The following is a 22,842-nucleotide window of genomic DNA, read 5'->3' on the forward strand; positions in this document are numbered from 1 at the left end:
ACACTTCAGGGGCAGAAGCAGCACCACTGTACCATATGTAAAGTAGACAGGGAAATGAGAGTCATTCAGGGTGAGCTTTCAAGTCAGGGGATTTCAGAATTCACAGCAGTAAATCCCCAGGCCACACGGCATTTAAAACCATCTTCTGACTTTTCTTCTGTCTTTCCAATCCACCTCAGCACATCCTAATGTCACCTGTTCTGGAGCTTTAACATGGCCTTTCTCTCTTTTTCTATGTTAATGCTTTGGAGCTCCACTAATCAAATTAGTTATATTTAACTTTAATGGATTTAGGAACTATTAATATATTTCTTGAGATATCTTTACAAGGGGAGGACTTGCCCACCTGTTCACATATTCCCTTCTCAGTTCATGGTTCATAATATTGCCAGTGGCTTATAATTCTTGACTTGAAACCTGGTCAGCTGTTTGTATTGTGAGCTCATAATCTAGTTTACAAATGAGAAGAGAAGTTTTCGGACCGTCGGCGAGATAATGAAGGCTATTCAAGATACCATTTCCTTGACTCCCTCACCACACAAACCCTACCAAAATATAAATTCTGTGCCTGCTGGCTCCCCCTTTACCTTGCTAGGACATCAATCTTCCATGTCCGTTCCTCTCTTCTATCAACATCTTGAGCTACTTTTCATCTGTGACCGACTTATACTATCTTCTTTTTATTTTAAAAACCAAGCTCAGTCTGGTTTTTGTCTCACATTTCTCATTTGGGCTCATTCAAATTCCCAATAATGAAACCACTTCCCTCCTGCCCTTCTTCTCAACCAAGGCTGGCACCAAAACACCAAGGTTTGGGGACAAAAAGTGGGCACAGTGTCCAAGCATAGCACTCCACGCAGAGCGTCCCTGTTCTTTCACAGAAAGACCAGAAGGAAGCATGAGGAAAGGGTATTGGGAGCACTGAGTGCCGCCTGGAAAGAATTTTCTAGACTGGGCTCGTCCGATTCTGAAGAGTTTGTCCCATCTCCTCCAAGGTCCAGCTAATGTTCTTCTACAGGATTTCAACACCAGTTTTGCCAAAGGGTCTACGCTGTATTTCAGGAACCTCTCACTTGGCATTCTTTTGCACATGATGGGTATGCCAGCTCATTCTGGCCCCAACCCTTTTCTGTGCCACTGAACACACAAGGTCTCTGGGTATCGACAATTAAAAAAGGAATGAAGCACCGATTCCTGCTACGACTTGGATAAACCTTGTAAACCGTAGGCTGAGTGAAAGAAGCCAGAGACAAGAGACTATACACTTTAATGATTCCATTTAGTTGAAATGTCCAGACGAGGCAGATCCACAGAGAGAGAGATTAGCAGTTTGCCAGGGAGGAAGGGATGGAGAGTGACTGCTAATGGGTACTGGACGTCTTTGGGGAAGGTGGAATGTTCTAAAACCGACCAGGATGATAGTTGCACAATTTTGTGAATATACTAAAAACCATTAAATTGTACACTTTAGGTGGGTGAGTCGTACCATGTGTGAATTATATCTCCATAAAGCTGTTGCGCACACGCTTACACAGACACACACAGACACGCACACACACACACACACACACACACACACACAACCCTCTGGGGAAGGGAACCTGAGAAAGTTGTTGGTGGTGAAAGGAATTGAACAATGAAATTCAGAGAAATCAGAGAAAGAGAATTTTAAGAGAAAGGAAAAAATGATCTTATAAAAATAGGGCTTTTTACCCAATTCCTAAGAAGAGTGCTATCTCTAAAGTATGTTCTGGAAACTGCAGGAGTCAGCAGGGGGTTGTGGGGGGGCGCCGCCTGGATCAATGCTGTCAAAGTGGAAAACAGACAAAGGGCAAAGCTAACAACGGAATCAAACACACCAAAGCCAACAGTCGGAACACCAGGAAGCAGAGCGGAAGCCGCTGGCAGGGACAAAGGGACAGGAAAATGATTTTGAAATAAAAATTAAATGGGACAAGGGAGCCCACTTTCTCCGTCCTGGTCTCTTCCCCGCAACTCCACACACACACCCTCTACCCAGCTTCTCCCCTCCTTTCCTCCCTGCACCTCTTCTCGTCCTGCCTCCTACCCACCTCAGAGTCCCTTGTCCAGCTTACTGGACAGGACAGCGAGCTCAAGCAGGGTCCTTCCATCACTAAGGGGTCCTTCCTGGACAGCCAGCCTGCCTCCCCTGCTCTGGTGGGCAAGCCAGGGACACCGTGGCCTTGGAAACATGCATAGTAGATTCGCAGTGGCTCTGGGGGCTGTTGTGGGCTTCCACTAGCATCTAACTCCTGAGGGGTGTGCCTGACTGTGGTCCTTGACAGAAAGAAGACCCGAGAGCCCCACAGTGGGCTAGTCATGGATACAGCCAGGAAGAAACCACCTTCACAAAGCCTCTGGGGCATGCCCCTTTTTACAGGTCACTCAGCAGCTTGTGAGAGCAGACAGTTTGTTGGAGCTGGCTCCTTCAACTTCCTCCCCGCCATACACCTGCCCAGGGCTCTGGACCGTGAGGCAGGAAGTCCTGAGCTCTTTTATTTAGTGGTGACATGTGACCTGGGGCAAATCATTTAAACCCACTTCCCACTCTACACTCATGCAGCAACTTTGGCTTCCAGGTTGCCGAGGGTCCCAGACACTGTTGTGATTCCCATCTGGGTGAGAATTAGAGCCTATATCTCAGCCCCCTGACCCAGCTCTTATCAGACAGACCCAGGGTACTTATCAGGGTGACGCTGTTACGGGGCTTTACAAAGAGCTGGGAAGAACACAAGACTACAAACAGTAACAGACTGTCTACTAGGACTTTAAAAAAAAAAAAAAAAAGTAACTTTGAATCATATAAATATACTGTTTAAAAAGAAAAACCAGGCACGAAGCAATGTGTCTTTGGCATAAAAGGACAGACAAGGGCCTGGGAGGACCCAGGGATGGGGAAAGAGTGTCCACCCTTAACGTTTTCTCTGGTACAGAAGGACAAGCCACCCAGCAGCACTATAAGGACTCCATGTCAAGAGGGGCCAGCCTCACTCACATTCTTTTGGATATACTCATGGCAACTCATTTGGGGACCAAAAGTGACCTAACTCTTAGAGGGTCTGATTTGATGCACAGTTCTGGAAGTGTGAATCATGCACATAGAAATTGGAAATTCGAACCTTGAAAAAAGTTTTAAAACTCAATTACCACCATTCCACCCCAACTTACTCACTTCCACCAAGTTCGATAGATAAGTTCGTCAAAGTCCCAAAAAGTATAATTAAGGGCATCATTTCTGGCATATTATACCACCAGGGAGCATTTATTAGGTACCTAATTGCTTATGGTTCTGGGATAATCGCTGTATCAAGAGAATTGCTTAGAACTGGTCTGGGCCTCTTCTCTGCTTTCAAGACCTCACCGTATAAGGTAGACAGCACTCACCTGGACAGACGGGTTCAGAACACAATGACAGCAGGAGGCAACTTAAAATTCCCTAGTGACGAGACACTAAAGCATTTAGCCGGTCAGTGTGGGTGCATGGTAGGGGTGGGGAGCCAGGAGAGAACATGCCTGGCAAGAATAGCTGTTGGGTTTCCTGGGGACCTTCAGGGTTCAATTGCAGAGACTCCCCTCACCTCTTAGAAGGTCCCAAACCAACCTCCAGGTAGGCAGAAAAGGTTGCATGGCGTCATTGGCAGGTTAGAGGGGCCAAAGTGGGAGGGGGCAGAGGACAAGTGGCCAGGGTGTGGCCCACAGAGAAGATCCAAGCAGAGGTGGCTCTTCTGACAGGAGACAAACCAGGAGAACAGGACCCAGGACATCTGCGGCTCGCAGCCCCACCCACACCTCCAGTCCCAAGCGCTTTTTCAAGCCTCCAGTGATGCCCAGAGACCTAGAAGACCTGGAAGACCTGGTGGCCAAAGAGGGAAACAGAAGATCTAGGGAAGGGTTAAAACATGCCGAGCGGAAGACGAGGGGCGAGGGCTGGCCACGACCCAAATCACGGGGTCACAGGTCCACAGGAGCCCCCAGAAGAGCCCTTGGTATTTCTGAGGATGAAAGAAAACCACCCAGGAGGGGATTCACAGGGGCTGGAAGTTTCTGCTGACCGCTGCCTTTTAGAATCAGGTCTCCTACAGGTATTTCCAAGTTAAAAACCTGACTCAGACTCATTCCCCTTCCAAACCAAAAAGGAATTCTCTGTGAATCCTGTCATTTAAAAGGCATTGCCAAAGCAATGACCCTTCCTAAACCACTGCCCCGGAATTGGAGACACAGATGAATGCATCCAGAGAATTTCAACTTGCCCTTGCAGATAACCACAAACCAAAGTCACAGAACCTAACCGTGATTCTGCATTGTTCAGTGTGTTCAAGTCCAAGAGTTAAAATCTCCAGGGGACTCACTCATTCAGTGGCCTACACACTTTTGTGAGTTTTACTTCCTAGAGCTTGACCAGGTACTCACAATGATTTTTAGAGAAAAAAAAAATCTCTCTGCTTGTGTTCTGGCAGGAGGAGGGGAAAGGAACCATTTTTGTTCTTGATAAGGTCTGTTCTCGTGAGGAACTAGTTAACCCGAGGAGAACCTGAGTTATCAGGGACATACCCAACTCGGCCTCCTCTAGCTGTCCTGTTCCCCAGAGGTGAAGGGAATGACCTTAAATGCAAAATACTTGTGAATTCCACACCCCAGGGGTGCCAGACCATCGAAAGACCCAACCCTAATCATAGGATCGAAGTCCTCCCGACCCCACACATCTTACTTCCACATTACTGAAGGCCTATTTGCTAAAGTGACTTTTACATCACCTCCATCTTTCAACCAAAAATTATAATGCCTACTAGAAGGTAAAACACACAAACATACCACACACGCTCAGACCAAGAAAGCACTAGACCAGAGCAGGAGTGTGGAAATCCTCTCACCAGGCACTAAAGCCAGCTCCGACTGATGTGCTGAGTTCTCATGGAAAAAGAAGACAACATGGGAGAACAGTAGGCCATGACAGCAGAGAGATGGAGACTCTAAGAAAGAATCAAAAGCATCAAAAAGCTAAAATTCAAAAACATTGTAAAAGAAAAGGCACACTCCTTCCATGGGCTCATTTGTGGATGAAATGCAACTGAGGAAAGAATCTCTGAGCTTCAGGGTGTGACAATAGAAATTTCCCAAACTGAAAAGAGCTTAAAAAAAAAAATTCATCCTGATTTCTGATTAATAACTTTAAACTCTTCAAACGATTTTAGATCAGTGGCAGGACCCCCCCCCCTCCACTTCACCCCTTTTAACTGCTGTTAAGACACCAAGCCTACGACATCAGACCCAAACCAAACATGCCCTGGGCCTGTGGAGGCTGGACACTGGGTAAGCCTCCTCAGTCTTGCCTGGTTCTGCTCTTGATAAGGTACCCAGAGGAGCACCCTTCCAGGGTGAGAGGGGTTGGTCCCAAGTGTCTGCATTTCTCCTTCAACCCCCTCAGATAACACACATACTTCTGTACATATTTACTAAAAAAAAAAAAAAAAAAAAAGCCAGGCCCAGTGGCAAGTACACCTGTAATCCCAATAACTCCGGAGACTGAGGCAGGAGGATCACAAGTTTGAGGTCAACCTCTGAGACTTAGCAAGATCCCTTCTCAAAATGAAAAAATGAAAAATAAAACGGATTGGGGATGTAGGTCAGTGGGATTCGAGTCCTGGATTCAATCCCCAGTATATATATATATACGTATATATACATATATACATATATATATATATATATGTCTAAAGCAATCCTAATGATAAATAAAAGATGGAGGAAGTGTGTTTTTGAAAGTCAACACAGATTTTAAGACTATAACTGACAATTCACAGAAGAGTAAATACTAATGGCTAATGAGGTTGCTCAACTCCACTAAATAACATGGAATTACAAATTATAATAGTGAAAGGCTGTGTTTTTACAAAATAGACTAGTAAAAATTCTAGATTGTCCTTATACAAGGTGAAGAAGTAGGTTCTTGCTGGGTATGGTTGTACACACCTCTAATTCCAGTAACTCAGGAGACGGAGACAGGAAGATCATAGGTTCAAAGTCAGCCTCAGCAATTTATCAAGGTACTAAGCAACATAATAAGACCCTCTCTCAAATAAAAAAATAAAAAACAGGCTGGGATGTGGTTCAGTGGTCAAACTCACTAGGGTTCAATCCCTGCTACAAAAAAAAAAAAAAAAAAAAAAAAAAGGAAGAAAAATAAATAAACATGTTCTCTCCAAAACACTGGTGATACATTGACTTCACTTTTTTGTTTTGTTTTGGTTTGCTTTGGGATGGCAATTTGACAGCATTTCCTTCGAGTCCATGCAATTCACTGCAGGTGTCTGTGGGGTTTCCATCTGTCTCAATTACTCAGGTGTGTGCACAAAATAGCAAAGAACGTTTACAATAGAGGAAAAAAAAGGAAACAACTTTAGAGCCATCATTAAAGAATACTGGTTAGAGTCTAGCACATCTGTGGAATACAGTGTAGCAGAAGAAATAAAGAGTGGAAAAGTCCATCTTTGGTCTTACTGAAAGACCTCGAAGACATATTGTTAAAGCTGCCTACCTGGAGGTTGGTTTGGGACTTTCTAAGAGGTGAGGGGAGTCTCTGCAATTGAACCCCAAGGGTCCCCAGGAAACCCAACAGCTATTCTTGCCAGGCATGTTCTCTCCTGCAGAACACTGCAGGAAGTATTGTGTCACGGATATGTGTATATGAAGTCATGCATTTCTTTATGGAATTGTGGTCACACAAATGCATGTCCTAAAGTGTGGACAGATTTATGCCAGGCTGATAACATCAATTACCTTGGGGAAAGGAAGTAGGTTGATGATTACAGGATTGCCTTTATCCTGTTAAAACAGATATCACAAACTAGGTAATTTATGAGCAATAGGAATTTGTTTCTCGCCATTCTGGAAGCCAGGAATGTCAAGATCAAAATGCCAGCAGAAACATCATCTGGTAAGGGGTTGTCTCTGTTTCTAAGATGACACCTTGAACACTGTGGCTTCAGAGAGCAGAACAGGTAGAAGAGGGGAGGAACCCCTCCCTCAGGCCCTTTTATAATTAAGGACCCTACTGAGTGCTATGGAGCACACCTACAATAATCCCGGCTATTTTGGCAGGCTGAGGCAGGAGGATCTCGAGTTCCAGGCCAGCCTGGGCAATATAGCTAAACCTGTCCCCAAATTTACACAAATAATAAAGATAAATGTAAAAGGGCTAGGCATATGGCTCAGTGGAACAGCACCCCTGGGTTCAGTCCCCAGTACCACAAAAATAAACAAATAATTAGGGGCCCTAACCCCTTCCACAAGGCACCTGCCCTTGTGAGTTAGTCACCTACTCCAGGCCCCATACTACCACCTTAGCTACCGAGTTTCATCACACCAATTTGGGGGCAGAGAGGTCACATTCAGGACCACAGCAAGAATTAGAGAAGATTTTTGTCTTTATCTGTATAATAAATTTATTTTTACAATAAGAATGTATTCATATGTTACTTGTGCAATTAAAAACAAATGTTAAAAAGAATGGATAAAAGAAACAAGAACATCTGCTTCATGAGCCAGACAGATAGAACTGAGGGAGGGATCATGCCTTTCGAGGGATGGAACTTTTCCCCCTGAGATGCTGGGCAAGGTACGCTCCTTCCTCCATTTCCAGAATTGACCATTTGGCACTCAGATCACATACAGCTCTGTTAGCTGCGTGGCTCCAGATCTGTCCTGAAGGAGCATAGGATTCCATTACCACTAAGCCCACCCCTCTGAATGAGGAATTGTCCTCATAAACCTAGGGACATTTATTCTGAGAGCTAAAAGGCCAGGAATCTCAATGGTACAGAATGCTCTAGAGCCCCCCAAAAAAGTCAGATCATTTATCTTGGTCTGGCTCCAAGGTGGGAGGGTAAGGGTAGGGGGTGAAGGTAGGGTGGTGTTCGTTATGCAGAGAATACAAGGCATCTCGTTATTACACAGCTCAACTTGGGCAAATTCATGGCGTCTCTGGTTTTAATATGAAGACCCTGGGATGGTGTGAGCCTATTGAATTGGGATGTTAACATCACCGGTGAGAGAATTTATGAGTGGCAAAGTCAGTGTTTTTGGAGCATCACCTGGGCCTCCAACCTGAGAGACAGAGTAATGCTGCTGCGTCAGATCAAAACAAACAGGTAAATGAAAGTAAAGCAGACAGCAGGGAGAGGAAACTATCTGGAGGGGAGGAATGGCCATGGCCCAGCTGACCTCGGTGGTGCCACCTCTACGCTTCACTTTGACCTCTGGCTTTCCAGCTGAGGGGTTACTAGGGTGAAGCACCAAGGTGCTCCTCACTCCCAGAGAATGCTTGGCATAAAATACTAACCACCTACGCCTTTAGTTTCTTTCAAGAGGATCTAAACAATATTTTTCATTTCAATTCAGCTACTGCCAAGGCTTAAAAAATATTTTGCTGGCACCGATGACAGTCCCAGATGCACAGATGCCCTGAGCCAGGCACTGCCAGCTCTTGTCATTTACATAAGGAATGGTGACTTCATGCAGAGGGTCACGGCAAGGACCAGGTGTACTAAAAATGTAGGATAATCTTGACTCTATCAAAGTTATAATGAGAAAATATGACCAGATATTGAATCCCAGGTCTTAGCATAACAACTGGAAATTGTAGGTTCTTAGATAAAATGAAATCCAATTAGAATGCTGCTGTTTCAGTTTTGAATGTAGGTGAGACACACACACACACACACACACACACACATATGTATAATGATATACTATTACATATTTCTGCGTGTTTGAAATTTTTCATAATAAAAATTTTGAAAAAATGCTGTTGCTTCTTCCAATCTCTCAGCTTATCCTGCACTATCACCCTGTTTTGACTTCAGCTTGTGACTCACAAATTTCCAGCAGGCTCCCCTGACCCCCCAGGCAGTCCAGTCTACAGGGAGAAGACGCCTGACTCTCCTACAGCAAGCTTCTATGGAGCCACTCCCCTGCAGTGTCCCCGTGGCTCAAAACGAAGTGACAAAACTCCTCTGCCCGGCTCTCCTGGTTCTCCGAATCCAGCCCCTGCCTCCTGTTCACCTTGGTTCTCCATGACCTGTGGGCTGGCCTTCTCCCAACACCTTATTTTCCCCTTGGCATTTCTGCTGTGGGATACCATACCAGGAATGCTCTTCCCTGTGACTTTCACTAGTCTAAATTTGATTTACACAAGTCTTGTCCTAAATCTTGCTTCTTCCATTCATTCTGTCTTTAGCAGCTGAAGTTTGAATGATAATTGTCTAAGTCCTGCCACTTGTAGGTGAATGAAACATCTCCATTAGTCAAAAAAAAAAAAAAAAAACACCTCAGTGATTCTCTCTCAGCTACTTAAGAAACAGGAAACAAGCAATAAGAACCAGCAGACAGATGTTGATAAATTATTTATCAATTTCAGTAGAATGATGCTTCTAAGGGTGTACAAAGGTATAACCACCACCCATTAGCAAACATGTCAGGCCTGTGTTCAACACACATTATTGAGCAACTACCACACGCCAGGCATTTACCATACATCAATAAGCAAAACCGACAACCCTTTGTAGAATCTACATTCTAGTGTTTGGGGGTCAGAAAACATAACTCATATACAAAGTAAGTGTATTATACAATATATTACAGGATGACAAATCTGTAAATAGAAGAAGTAGAAAAGTTAAAGTGGATTCAAGCATGCAAGGCAGGGAATATTCCAGGGAGTGGTGATTGCAATTTTAAATTGCATGTTCAGGGAGGCTTCACTGCAAAGGTGGTATCTGGAAAGACTTGAAGAAGGTGAGGGAGTTGGCCATGACGACATCTGGGGGATCAGCATTCCAAAAGTCACATAGAGGGCACGTACCTAAGAATAAACCCAGTGAGTCTCTCATGTTCCTTTGCAGATCTCGGTGTGGACCCTTCCAATCTCAGCAGCAAAGGCCACCAAGTGTCCTCACCACCTGTCTGCCTGCCTTTCTTCCTGACACCCCCCTTTCCAGTGGCCCTGGCTTTCCAGACATAACACTATACACTATCTCCTGTGTTGCATATGAAAAATATGCAGTAAATGTTACTTAATTTGGGACACACAGGTAATGCTCTACTTGGGTAGCTCTCCAGCATACACTCCATCACAGATCTCAAGGGAGACTCTGGAGACACATTTGTTGGGGTGGGGGTGTCGTTCGGTAGTAAAGAGCCCAGGCTTGGCATGTGCTGGGTTCAATCCCCAGCACACATATGTTAACCAATTCATGGTCTGTGTGACCAAAGTTCTACTTTGGAGCCAATTTCTTTGGTTGATTTCATATTATGTCCTCTGGAGAATTCTACACAGGACTTAGAACACCATAGGGGAATGAAAGAATTATCCATTCCAAACCTCTGATGGCCACTGGCCAGGTCCTCGTGTGGGAGGACCTGGGAAGGAAGAGAGGAGGCGCGCCTGCCGGGACAGGGCTGAGGCGGGACCACTGGAGATGCCAGGGATTCCTGCTTGGTGTCTCTCAAGTGCTCAGGGAGGGCCTGAGGCCTGGAGGCTCCAGGACAATCCGCTTCACGTGGTGTCTGTGTCAAGTGAAGACACCAAGACACACAGGAAGTTACGATTTGCACATTTTAACTTAAAAACACAAACTCTGAATCATGTTTATCACCAGAAGGAAGTCACAATGGCCAGTAAGAGGCGGAGACAAGGGAAGAAATAAAACTTAGGATGTCATCTGCCCTGACTCTCACATCTTATCATCCCGCTGTGCACACGCTTTAAAAACCAAGACAACCAAAATGACCAGAGCAGAACCACCTTGTTGCCTTAATCAGACTGAATTTTTATCTTAGCCACGTGAGAGAATTAGCGACTTTTCCAACTGCGAGTGGGGGGAAAACCCAACTTTTTCTTCAGAATTTGCATCTTGACAGAGCAGGTGGTTTGTTTCTTCACCTGATCATCCCACTGTCTCCTGAAGAATATAATCACTTCAGGCTGAGTTCAGCCTTCAGCTGCGGGGGTCCAGTCACTTGGTTGTCCATCCATCCACAGCTCTGTGCTCTGTGCTGACCCTACAGCGATGATCAAGACAGGTGGGGTCCCTGCCCCCAGAAAGCTGATGATCTGGGGAAGGACAGAGACATTAAGCAAGTAATTTCACAAATAAACATTGAAAGGACAATCATGGTGGGTATAGGGTAGAAGTTCAGAGGGACTTGGCCTGCCTGGGCACGGGTGGGGGCTCCCTGGGGCCAGGCTTTCTTAAGGAAGTGATGGTTGTAAGATATAAAGCCACCTTTCTCTCCCATGACAGGAATTTCCCACCTCCCAACGACCTGTCAATCTGCGTTCGACCGCCCGCCTTTCCCTTTACAGGAATTTCTGGTCTCCCCACCACCTGTCAATCTGCGTTTGCCCGCCTCTCCGGTTACAGGAATTTCCGGCTTATGTTGCTGTAATCTTCCTGCCTCCCACGTTACGTCCTAATATGTCATTGGTCCATCAGTCAGTCTGTAAGAATTCTCCTCCACAATTGGTTCCTCTCAGCCCGCGAAATTCCTATGTCTGAGAGAAACCTTGCGCCATGATTCTCTTTTCCCTTCTTCCCTTTCCCCCGTGCAGATGTGAATCATCTGCATAAAATAAAGGTTCCTTGTGTGAGACCTGTATCTGTGGAGCGTTTCTGGGAGCTAGCGACGAACCATAACTGCGCCTTTAACGCCTAACAATGGTTCTTGTGGACCTTGAAGGTAGACATGAAGGAAGCCTGAAAGACCAGGATGGCTAAGGAAAGTAGAGTGGGAGAGACTAAGTTGGCAGGTTTCTCCCAAGACACAGAACCAAGTATTATAAAGAGAAAGAGTCATTATAAGAAGTTGGCTCATACACTTATGGAGGTTGACAAGATGGAAACCCAGGAGAAACCATGGTTTAGGTCCAGTCTGAGTCCAAAGACTCAAGAACCAGGTGAAACAATGGTGTGGTTGCATCTAAAAGGCAGCAGATGTCTCCACTGGAAGGCACTTGGCTGGAGGCGTTCCCTGCTGCTCAGAACAGGCTGTTAGTTCTCTTTAGGTCTTCCACTGATTGGACAAGGCTCACCCACATTAGGGAAGGCAATCTGCTTTAATCAATGCACTGATTTAAATATTAATCTCATTCCAAAACACCTTCAGGGAAACATCTAGAATGCTTGATCAAATTTCTGGCCGCCCCATGTTCAAGTCAAGATGACCCATGAAATTAACCATTACTGGGATGGTGAGAAATGAGGCCTCTGAGCAATGCTTGATCTTCATTCTAAGAGTGATGGGTAGCCATCCAAGAGCTTCAAGGAAAAGACAAAAATACCCTGAATGAGTATTAAGGAAAGACTGGTTTGGTGGGTGCGCTGGAAAGAGATGGGTAGGAGAAAATTCAAGAAAAGCTTCATGGAAGAAGTGATGCTTAGCTCTTGAGCTCTGAGCCATCCTTGCAGCATGAAGCTGGAATTGGTCTTATGAAGACCAGAGATTGAGTGCTAGTACGTGTGGGCATCGCTTGCTCCTGGTTGCAGGCACAGATGGAAGCACAGAACTGTGGCTGTGCCAGCCGGCACCCAGGTGTGGGGACAAGATCTACACCCTTTGGAGCAGTGCTGTGAGACTGACACCACCCTGCCCCTGAACCGCACGCAGCGCTGTGGCCCCGCCTGCATCTACTGGCCCTGCTTTGAGCTCTGCTGTCCTCAGTCCTTTGACCCCCACAAGAAATTTGTTGTGAAGTTGAAGATTCATGGTGAAGATTCATGGGGGTGTCGCGCATCCCCCACCTCCAGGATCTGCAGCATGTAAAGACCTGCCTTAATCAAGCTGATCTGGCCAACCATGCCATCCTTCAATGTTTCCTCCCTGGAGCCTGAGAAGACATGGACAGGACACATTCTAGGATATAAGTGGAATGGGGGGCATGGTTCTGTGAACAGCATTCGAACAATATGTCTCACAAAAAGAAGAAGGAGGAGGAGGAGGAGGAAGAGGAGGAGAAGGAGGAGGAGGAGGAGGAAGAGGAGGAGAAGGAGGAGGAGGATGGGGAGGAGGAGGAGGAGGAGGAGGAGGAGGAGGAGAGACGTTTAAATTAGATCTCGATGACAGAATAGGGTTTGGTTATTTGGAGAGGAGTCAAAGGCAGGTCAAGGAACAGAGGAGAAGTTGAGGTTATGTGACGAGGAGATCGTCGTGACTCGAAGATGGGAACTGTGAAGTGAGAAAAGAATACAAACGAGCAGAGCAAGGTGGCTGGGGGACAAACCCCAGAGACCCGATGGCAGGTGGGGATCCGTGACATTGTACAGCTCAAGAGGAGAACCTGACGGTGATGACTCCTGATGACAGTGGGCTGGCAGCTGGAGGAAGTGCCAACAGAGCAGCCCTGGGGGAGCAGCTGGGGACCGAAAGGGGAAGAGGCAGTCCAGTTGCAGAGCAGGGACGTTCAGGGGACTCCTCTGGGGTCAGATCATCAGAACTGAGCAAGGGATGGGACACAGAGAATGAGGAAGGGGAAGGAGCGTGCTGGCACTGGACATTCCTATGCCTGAGTGACGAAGTGAAGAGCCACATCCTTGACCATAGAAGGGATTCCGGAAGAAGGTGGAAAGTCTGGGCTTATTCCAGGGCGGAGTGGACGAGAGGAAGGAAGAGGGCAGATGAAAACTTTGAAGTTAGACGTATTAAATTAGAGGTGCTCCTAGCACGTGCAGGTAAGATGTCCAGCAGGTAGTTAAAATCCATGGGTCTGGAACCCAAGAGAGAAGTTGGAGATGGAAATACAGACACGGGAGCCACAATTACAATATCTTTTGGATTTTAAAAGTGAGCAAAATCCCATCCCCCAAATTTAACATGATTAACCTTTTTTAAAAAATATATTTTAGTTACAGATGGACACATGCCTTTAGTTTATTTGCTTCTGTGGTGCTGAGGATCAGAGCCTTGCCTCACACGTGCGAGGCAAGTGCTTTGCCACTGAGCCCCAGCCCCAGCCCCATGATTAACTTTTCTATGTGTCAGATACTGTCATCTACTGTCACCCCCACTTCACAGAGGACAAAACATTGCAATTGTAAAAGAGAATGAAAGCCATCATCTCAGAACAAAGGACTTTTTAAGATTATGTGTGTGTATGGTGCTGGGCACTGAATCCAGGGCCTTGCACAGGCTAGACAAGCGCTCTGCCACTGAGCTCCACCCCAGCCTGGGGACGCTTCAACTGAATAAAGTCAGCCTTATGAAAAACCCCTCCACGGTGCCCATTTTCCTCCTTTTGCTACAAACCTGTGAAACTGGCGTCACAGATGTCTGGTTTGCATTTGGCCAGCTTAGATTTGAGACCTGGGGGAGGGGAGGCCCAAACTGTGAGACTTGAGGAGAAGGGCGCCAGAGTTCACTCAGGAGAGGAGAAAAGGGAAGAAAATAAAACCTTAAGAAGTTGATACTCAGCAGAGGAGACGGGGAGAGAAGCAGAAGCAGGAGGAGAAAAAAAAAAAAAAAAAGAACTGAGAAATAAACAACAAAACAGAAATGAAAGAAATTCTTCCACCAGGCCACTACCATTGCAGAGAAACCTGCATCTCTGCTGTGGTAAAGAAGAGATGTCAATTAATGTGGCAAAGAGGAAGCCAAGTGACCCTTGTCACCCCAGGGAAGATTTACACAGAAGGCACCAACCAGAAAAGGGGTCAGCAAAGTACAGCCCTGGAGCCGCTTCTGTCCTGCCTGCCACCTCCGTCACACAACGCGTGGGCTAAGAATACTTTTTATATTTTTAAATGATTATTTTTTTTAATTCAAAAGGAGAACACTATTTTACAGCTTATGAAAATTATGTGAAATTCAAATTTCAAAGTCCATAAATAGTTTGGTTGGATCGCAGTCACCCTCAGTATTTACATATCATCTGCGGTGGCTTTCATGATGCATAACAGGGTTGATGTGTGAAATAGACTGAGTGGTCCAAAAGTCTAAAAAAAAATAATTAACTTTTTGTACGTGTTGTGTGTGAGGTGCTGGGGATGGAACCCAGGGTCTCAGGCGTGTTGGGCATTGCTCTACCACTGAGCTACATTCCCAGTCTGAAAATCTAAAAGATTGGGCGGGATATGGTGGCACATGCCTGTAATCCCAGCAGCTCAGGAGGCTGAGGCAGGAGGATCTTGAGTTCAAAGCCAGCTTCAGCAACTTGGCAAGGCCCTAAGCAACTCAGTGAAACTCTGTCTCTAAATAAAATACAAAAAAGGGCTGGGGATGTGGTTCAGTGGTTAAGCACCCCTGGATTTAATCTCTGGTAAGAAGGAAGGAAGGAAGGAAGGAAGGAAGGAAGGAAGGAAGGAAGGAAGGAAGGAGGGAGGGAGGGAGGGAGGGAGGGAGGGAGAAAGGAAGGAAGGAAGGAAGGAAGGAAGGAGGGAAGGAAGGAAGGAAGGAAGGAAGGAAGGAAGGAAGGAAGGAAGGAAGGAAGGAAGGAAGGAAGGAAGGAAGGAAGATAGATCAATCTAAAATATTACTCTCTGGCCCATTCCAGAAAAAGCTTGTCAACCCTTGAACTACACAGGAGGGAAGAGGGTGGGCACATTAGAAACCAGGAAAGCCCAGCCAGGCAGGCTGCAGAAGGGGGCCCTTCCTAGTCACAGGACAGAGATCACAGCAGGGAACCAGCCTGGTAAGCAGACAGCATCGGACACCTGGCGTGCAGTTCAGGGCCCAGCAGGGAACGACTCACACCCTGGAGCAGGCTGGCACAGAACACAGAGGTCCCTGTTTAGACTTTTATTATTGTTGTTTTATTTTATGTTTGTATGTTTTCCAATTAACTTTGAAAATGTTCCTTTAACTCCACTCTGCCATTTAGAACAGTGCCTTCCCTCCCCAGTCCCAGATACTGATCACTGGGGCAGGGTGACATTTTCCTACAGTGCTGGCTCATTATTTTGCTGCTGGAATTGCAAATCCAAGGATCAAATGGTACAGTCTGTGTGCTCCAAGGAGGGGAGGGGATCCCCCCAGAGGTGCCCCGAAACAAAGGAAGCAAATCACTCCAGAACCACATCGTGCAATCTGGACCTGTTACAGGACAGATGGGACTCTGAATTGTTTGATTCTATCAGCAGAACAGAGGAAGGAAATATTTTTAAATGAGATTATGTCCTTTTCCCCAGTTCTTATTATGAAACCTTCCTGAAATGAACTTTAAATATCACAGTCCCTTTCATGGGGATGAATGAGACTCAGCAGGCAGCATATTGCAGGGAAGTGGCTCATGAGGGAGAGTGGGAGGGCCAAGGGCAGAGGTCAGGATGCACAGTGGGTCCCTGGGGGCCCTTTGACTAGGCGAAGAACCAGGCTCTGAAGCCCAGCTGTGTGTGCTAGGAAGGGATCGCGTCTTTAAAAAGCTCTGGGCCCCTCAAGAATACTAATTAAAGGGTCCTTTTTCAAAGATATCAGTCGTAATGAATAAATGCTTTCTTTGCTCTCAACAGGAAGATGATTGACAACCAGTTATTGTACGGAGAAGAAAAAAATACCCTGGAAGTTATGAAAATCTCCTCAGAATAAAATCATGCAAAATATTCTAGGCCTTCCATGCAAAATTTTCTAAAGGAAGCTGTCTGTGTCATTCAGTCCCAAACTCTACCAATAATAAATTTTTTAAAAGATGTCTCTGGAGGTCTCTAGCCAAATATCATCCAGGCAGGATAGGATGGAAAAGAACTGGGTTGGTTCCCTTGTCTCCTTTGATGTGGGTCCCCCCACACGCACTACGCAATGTTGGGGTTCCTCAAGACCCTTTGACTACCAGATCCCTAAACATCTGCTTATCTGATCTTGCCACTGAGAGGTGTCAGAACATTTGAAATTTCACCATCTTCCCCACCCTGCTCCCAATCTTCACCATCTCTGTAAATGGCGCCAACATCTATCTATCCATCAAGCCAGAACTTAGGACTCATCCTAAGTTCCCTCTCTCCCAACTGCTATATCCAATTCACCAATAAGTTCTGGGGATTGGATCTCCCAGTGATATCTCACATCTGATGACTTTCTTCCATAAACATCGTTGCTATTCTTGTCTAGGTGACTGTCATCTGCGGTGTGGACTAATGTAAATGTCCCTTGCATGGTCTCCATTCTGCCCACTCTCAGAGCATTCTCTACAGAGTTAATGCATGCCTCCTTGCTGAGTCAGTAAGACCAGTGCTTACGCCCATGGTTTCTCAGCTTAAGACCCTTCAGTGACTCCCCACAGCACTGGAATACAATTCAAGCTCTTCTCCATAATCTACAAGCCCTGCATGAACTGGCCTGGCTGTTTCTCTCGCTCCTTCTCAGTCCCGCTCCCCACCTCATGTTCCAGCAGCTCTTGTGTTTTATAGTCTTTGAACGCTTGTTCCTTCCCACTCACAAGCCTGATTTCAGTTTGGTTCAGGAAAGTTTACCCCCTACTCCCCAACTCCACAGCCTGGCATTTTGGATATATAACATGCCCACAACATCCTTTTTCTTTTAGTTATCAGACTTTGGGGTTGAGCTAGCTGTCCATATTGGAGGCCAACATGGCCCCCAAACGGTACCCTTCTTCTTTGTCCAAGTTCTCAGCCCACTGTGAAGTAAAGACAAGCTGATAGACACTGAAACATCATTTGACAAAATAGATATTGGAGAGTGTGGGGCTTATTACCTGTAAACAGGTGTTTTCCTAATCCAACCCTTGATTCAAAGAGACTTAACTCCCAGTTACAGGCTGTGCTGTGTCAAGGCAGCTCCCCACGTGGGGGTTTAAGGCTTCCTGTGGTTCTGCTAGCACCCTCAGCTTTGCTGTTCACTGGCCCCATTGCCCTGTAATTATCTATTTATGGGCCTCTTTTCTCCACTAGTCTGTAAACTTTCTAAGGGCAGATACCTGGCAGAAAAAAGAGTGGAGGGAAGAAATGTCGTGGGAACCGTCGCTGTGTATGACTTTGAGGTGTTTTTATTACCACCTGTGTTAGTCAGTTTTGCATTGCTGTGATCAAAATACTTAACAACAACAACTGAGAGGAGGAAAAGTTTATTTTGGCTCCTGGTTTCAGAGGTCTCAGGTCACAGTCAGCCGACTCACATCTGTCTGGGCCTGAACTAAGGCAGAACATCATGGCGGAAGGGCATGGTGGAAGAAAGCTGCTCATGGTATGGCAGCTGGAAAGCAGAGAGAGAAAGAGAGGCCAGGGAAAAGATTAGTCCTCCAGGCCACACCCCCGTTGACCTACTTCCTCCAAGTAGGTGCCACCTCCTAGTAGTCCATTCAACTATCAATGGATTAATCCATTTGGTGTCATGGTCCTTATGATCCAATCATTGCCTAAAAGTTCCACCTCTGAACCTTGCTATATTGGGGACCATGCTTTCAACACACAAACTTTTGGGGGGACATCCCAGATCTGCCATATTCCACAGGTTAAGGGATGACTCACTCTGGGAGTGGAAACCCAACTTCAGTGGTCTTTAAACAACATGAGAGCCAGCCTGGAGGGCCCTAGTAATTCTACCCACACATGGAAGCCCAGTTCTGGAATGCTCCATCCTTCTGTGGCCTCAGCTAGGGGAAGATCTATCTTCCTCACAATAAGGTCACAAGGCTTTGGGTGACTTTTCTTTCTTTCTTTCTTTCTTTCTTTCTTTCTTTCTTTCTTTCTTTCTTTCTTTCTTTCTTTCTTCTTTCTTCTTTCTTTCTTTCTTCACTCTAAAGACAGAAATGTATCTGTCAGGCACGTGCCCGTGACTTCGGGGTTAAATGGTTCAATTCATGTCACAGCAACTTCGACTCGCTGAGCCCTCAGACATTAAATTTAGTCTTGTTCTAAAAATCAGGGCAACTGCATTTGAAGTGTCTTTCTTCCAAGGAGATTTAAGTAACCTCAATATAATATATATGGTACTAATCGCTATGCAGGCATTTCTGAAAAAGTGGTATAATCACTACTTATAATCCACAATCTGTCTAACTCTGTGCTGTCTCACACTAGCATTTACATTCTTTGCAAAGGATAATATTTAAGCCTGAAATACTGCTACGAGAAGAATGCGCTTACATGTAGGACAGGGAGCCCACAGGGGAAGGCTAACCTACTGGGATTGAGATGGGCAGAAAATGGAGTTATTAATATGTAAGTCACAGCCCAGATGAAACAAGTATTTTTCCCTGGACAGAGCTAACCCTAGTTGTGCTCTGATCCCCCAATTCTAGGGAGCCCTGGGGGGTTGGGGACTAATCAGGGAGATGGTACCATTCATTGCTACTGAGAAAACCCAAAGACTCTTCCAGAGTCAGGCCTAGATGTAAAGGTGCACACATGGGCCGGTGTAGTAAATCCACATGTGACATACTTAAAGAACCACCAGGATCCCACATGCAACTTCTAATTACGCAGTTTCTTCCTTTCAGAGAGGCCAGGTTTTCTTGACCTTCAATTTGACCTAACTGTCCAAGGGAGGGAGGGAGGGAGGGCCAGAGGGACCCACCTGAGCCCAGGCCATCTGCAGGCAGAACCTGCCTCTAAGACAATATTAAAATAGCATGTTCATTTCAGCGCCCACTCACTCTCTCTTCACACCCCACCCTGGTTGGCAGGGCTGTGGTGTCACCCTCCCCGGCACAGTGTGTATTGTACACAGTAGGCATTCAGTAGGTGTTTGTTTGGTAAATGAATAAGCAGATGGCAATGCACAGAAATGCAGAAACGGCACCCACCTCCGGGACAGGAATGTGAGCTTTAGCTTTCCTTTTACTCTTCACGTGCTGCTGCCTGAAGAGTCTCTGCCTTTCTCAGTGGGTCCCTCCAAACATCAAGACAAGCATTTGAAAGGCAGAGGACCGGGCCTGAGATTGGTGGCTAGGGAAGGTCAGCCACGTGGAATCCCTGAGCCCATGAATGTTCCCTTGCTCCAGAATAGGGGTTTCTGATAACTCCTTCCTCATGCTCTTCCCGTGTGGAGATCCAGAAGCTGCATCAGCTTCTAGAACCCACCTCAGTTTCTAGAACCATCCCCTGAAAGACTGTGTACTCTGCCTCTCTGGGAGGCACAGGGTAGGGGAACTTCCCTTTCTCACAGCATGTTTGGAACAAGATTTCAGGCTTGTTTGATCACTGAGATAAACGCGCCCTTGTTGGCTACCTTGGGTGGTGGGAGGTTGGGCCTGGAGACCCCAGGTGGCCCTGTCCTGGCCACTTGCACTAGCAGCTTCCAAGCAGGATCTATAGGCCAGGCTCCTCTGTTCTCTTGGTCACCCAAGGCAGGGTTCGACCTGGGCTCTGACTGCTCCCTCTTGACAGGGACAGAAGAAAGTCAGACTTCACTGAAACAAGCCAGCTGCCTGGCTTTCTCCAATCCCAACCAAACCTGTGAGTCACAGTTCTTTCCTGCCACCCGTCACTCGGGACTTCATGGCCTCTGCTGTCCTTGGATCCTGATAGACTCTTAATCAAAAACTTCAGGACCTGGGCCAAGCACGGAGAAGCCCCTGCTCTGTGCCTGTGCTTCCAGATTTGGGACGCACCCAAAAACCTCGAGGCAGGGGGACCTGTTTACCAGGTCTATTTTTAAAGTTCTCTAGGGAAGTGGTTTCTGAGCACCCTATAGGATGGGCTGTAAATAGAAGGTTCATTTGTTCTGAGCTGGAAACAAATCAGTGGCCCAACCTGTTCTCACTGCACCCGTGGATTAACCAGGACCTCAAACCACAATCGCCTTCGCCAGTTGGACTGGTTGAGGAAATGGATGGCTTCCCCTATAGCTGGGATGACTGCCAGGTCCAGGGCCCTGGGACTATCCCTGAATATCTTGGTCTGACTTCTAATGTACTTGATTTGTTATTCGAGTTGCAGTCCAATTATAATAAAAGTGGCCGAGGAACAGAATGGAAGGAAAAGACACAAAAACTGTGCAGAAGATACAAAGTAAGTAAGCATATATGTTCCAGGCATTCCTTACTCTGAAGATGCCAACAGAAAAATCTCGATTTATAGTACTTGAATCGTTTAGAATAGAGGGGATTTTGACTTTGCAGAATGTGAATTATTTCATTTTACTGAAAACAAAAAAAAAATGTATCAGGAGTTTCCTCTTAGTCTCTTCCTTGGTGATTTTTAAATATGACTAAATTGTCAGAAATCTGATTTACATATGACTTTTTCGGACTCCTGTTTGGTATACAGCAGGCTATTCTTGGATCCTGAAACTAACTGCCTAAGCTTAGAAACACCAAATGCTGTTGCCATTTGAGATAATAATAAGTGCTTGCTTGCATGAAAGAACATGAAATATAAACACCAGCTCGTCATAGGACTTCAAACATCTTAAAAAGGAAAGAAAACAATACAGTCTAGGAGACAAACATGGTAACAACCTAACTCCTAGAAGTCTCCAGTGCGAGGCAGCCTCTGTGTGTCAATGGCTGCTCCTTCCTCGAAAATAATGGGGCAAGTTGGAGAGACGGGGGGCCTGGCCGAGATGCCAATGACAGATCCTGGTCAGCTGCGCTGTGCTGCTACCTCTCTGAGCAGCACCTGCACTCTTGCAGGTTGACAAAGCCCTGGGGGAAAAGAATGTGCTCCAACTGGAACATCAGATGTCAGAAGAAAGAGGAGATATCGGAAGGTGACAGGGGTGGTGGGGAGGAAGGCCGTAGAGAAGCCCTGAAGTCACAATGAGGAGGTGTTACCAATGTGAGCCACACACAAGAGCAGGCCAGGCACTGTGGGATGGACCAGTTGTTGAGGAGAAACCATTGCTCAACCTGGTGGATCCTTCCTCTTCACCTCTTTTCATCGACGATTTAACCAGGGGACAAGAGTGATCTCGATGCTGTTGTCTCTTCTGATGTAGCCTCCATAGAGTTCTAGGTTGGGGGACAGGGGGCTCTGACTCTCAGAAGAGAAGACCTCTCCTTGAAGGGGATCCATCCATACACAGATTTGAGAGAGGTGTCTGAGAGCAGAAAATGCCATCAGTATGGTCAAGGCCCACATGGGTCCCTCTTCCTTGAGACCTGGGAGAAATGCAGGCATCTGGACTTGCACCATTTGAACACAGAGGAAGGACTGCATGCTGGTGACCTCATCTCCATCCTTGTCCAGAGAACCAGTTCCACCTGCCTGCTGGCCACAGCCTCCTGGAACCTGGGTAGAAATGCCTCTCTTCAAAGCCAGCCACACCAAGGTCTTAGAAATAACTCCTTGTGGGTGGAAAAACAGAGGGAAAAGAACAAGACTCTCTGTGTTCTTCCAGAAATAAAAGAGCAATGACTCCCAGTTGTACACTGTCTCTTCAATGTCCTCTCTAGCACTGCTCACAAAGTCATTCCTGAAGGTTGGGCCTCACCAGCCAGTACGCTGGAACCTGAACCCCGCCATATGGTTGGTCGCACCTTAAGCCAAGAGGGCCATCCTTGGTCATCTGGCATACAAAGCTGCAGACAGCCCTGGTGGTAGAGAGCCTGCATAACTTCCTGGCCAAGGGGGGCAGCTAAGAGCTGTCAGAAGCCAGTGAGACCTGTTCAAGGAGATCTGGGGAAGCCAACGACATCTGTGACAACATGAAACTTGGTAGGGAGTTGGAATTTACTTCCGATCCTTCAGTTAGGTTTTCTTCCAGATTTCTTCACCTGTCATCTGCCTGGGTGTTTTCCTTCCTTCCTTCCTCTTTTTGCATTGTTATTTTTGCTCTGTTGTTCCAGCCTTCTGCTTCTCTGCCTTACAGAATTCTCCTTGACCCACTTCAATCCTTATCTGATTGTGTTTATGTCTCCCTTTCTGAGCATTCTGTACC

At 46.3% G+C, this 22,842-nt stretch overlaps 1 long non-coding RNA gene across 3 annotated transcripts; it reads right to left on the reverse strand.

Moving 5' to 3' along the window:
* Positions 1 to 9,298: 9,298 nt before the first annotated feature.
* On the reverse strand, positions 9,299 to 14,643 carry LOC306641736. 3 transcript variants are annotated; one of them, XR_013758269.1, is made up of 4 exons: positions 14,320 to 14,643; positions 10,961 to 11,131; positions 10,400 to 10,584; positions 9,299 to 9,838 (listed from the first exon to the last, which is right to left on the reverse strand). It is a non-coding gene; the product is annotated as an uncharacterized lncRNA (long non-coding RNA). The 3 variants fall into 3 exon arrangements; XR_013758270.1 differs by having other exon boundaries at positions 9,299 to 9,880; XR_013758271.1 differs by lacking the exon at positions 14,320 to 14,643 and adding an exon at positions 12,849 to 12,976.
* Positions 14,644 to 22,842: the final 8,199 nt, after the last annotated feature.

The sequence above is a fragment of the Sciurus vulgaris genome (genome assembly GCF_902686455.1).
Source record: "Sciurus vulgaris genome assembly, chromosome: 12".
Lineage (NCBI taxonomy): Eukaryota > Metazoa > Chordata > Mammalia > Rodentia > Sciuridae > Sciurus > Sciurus vulgaris.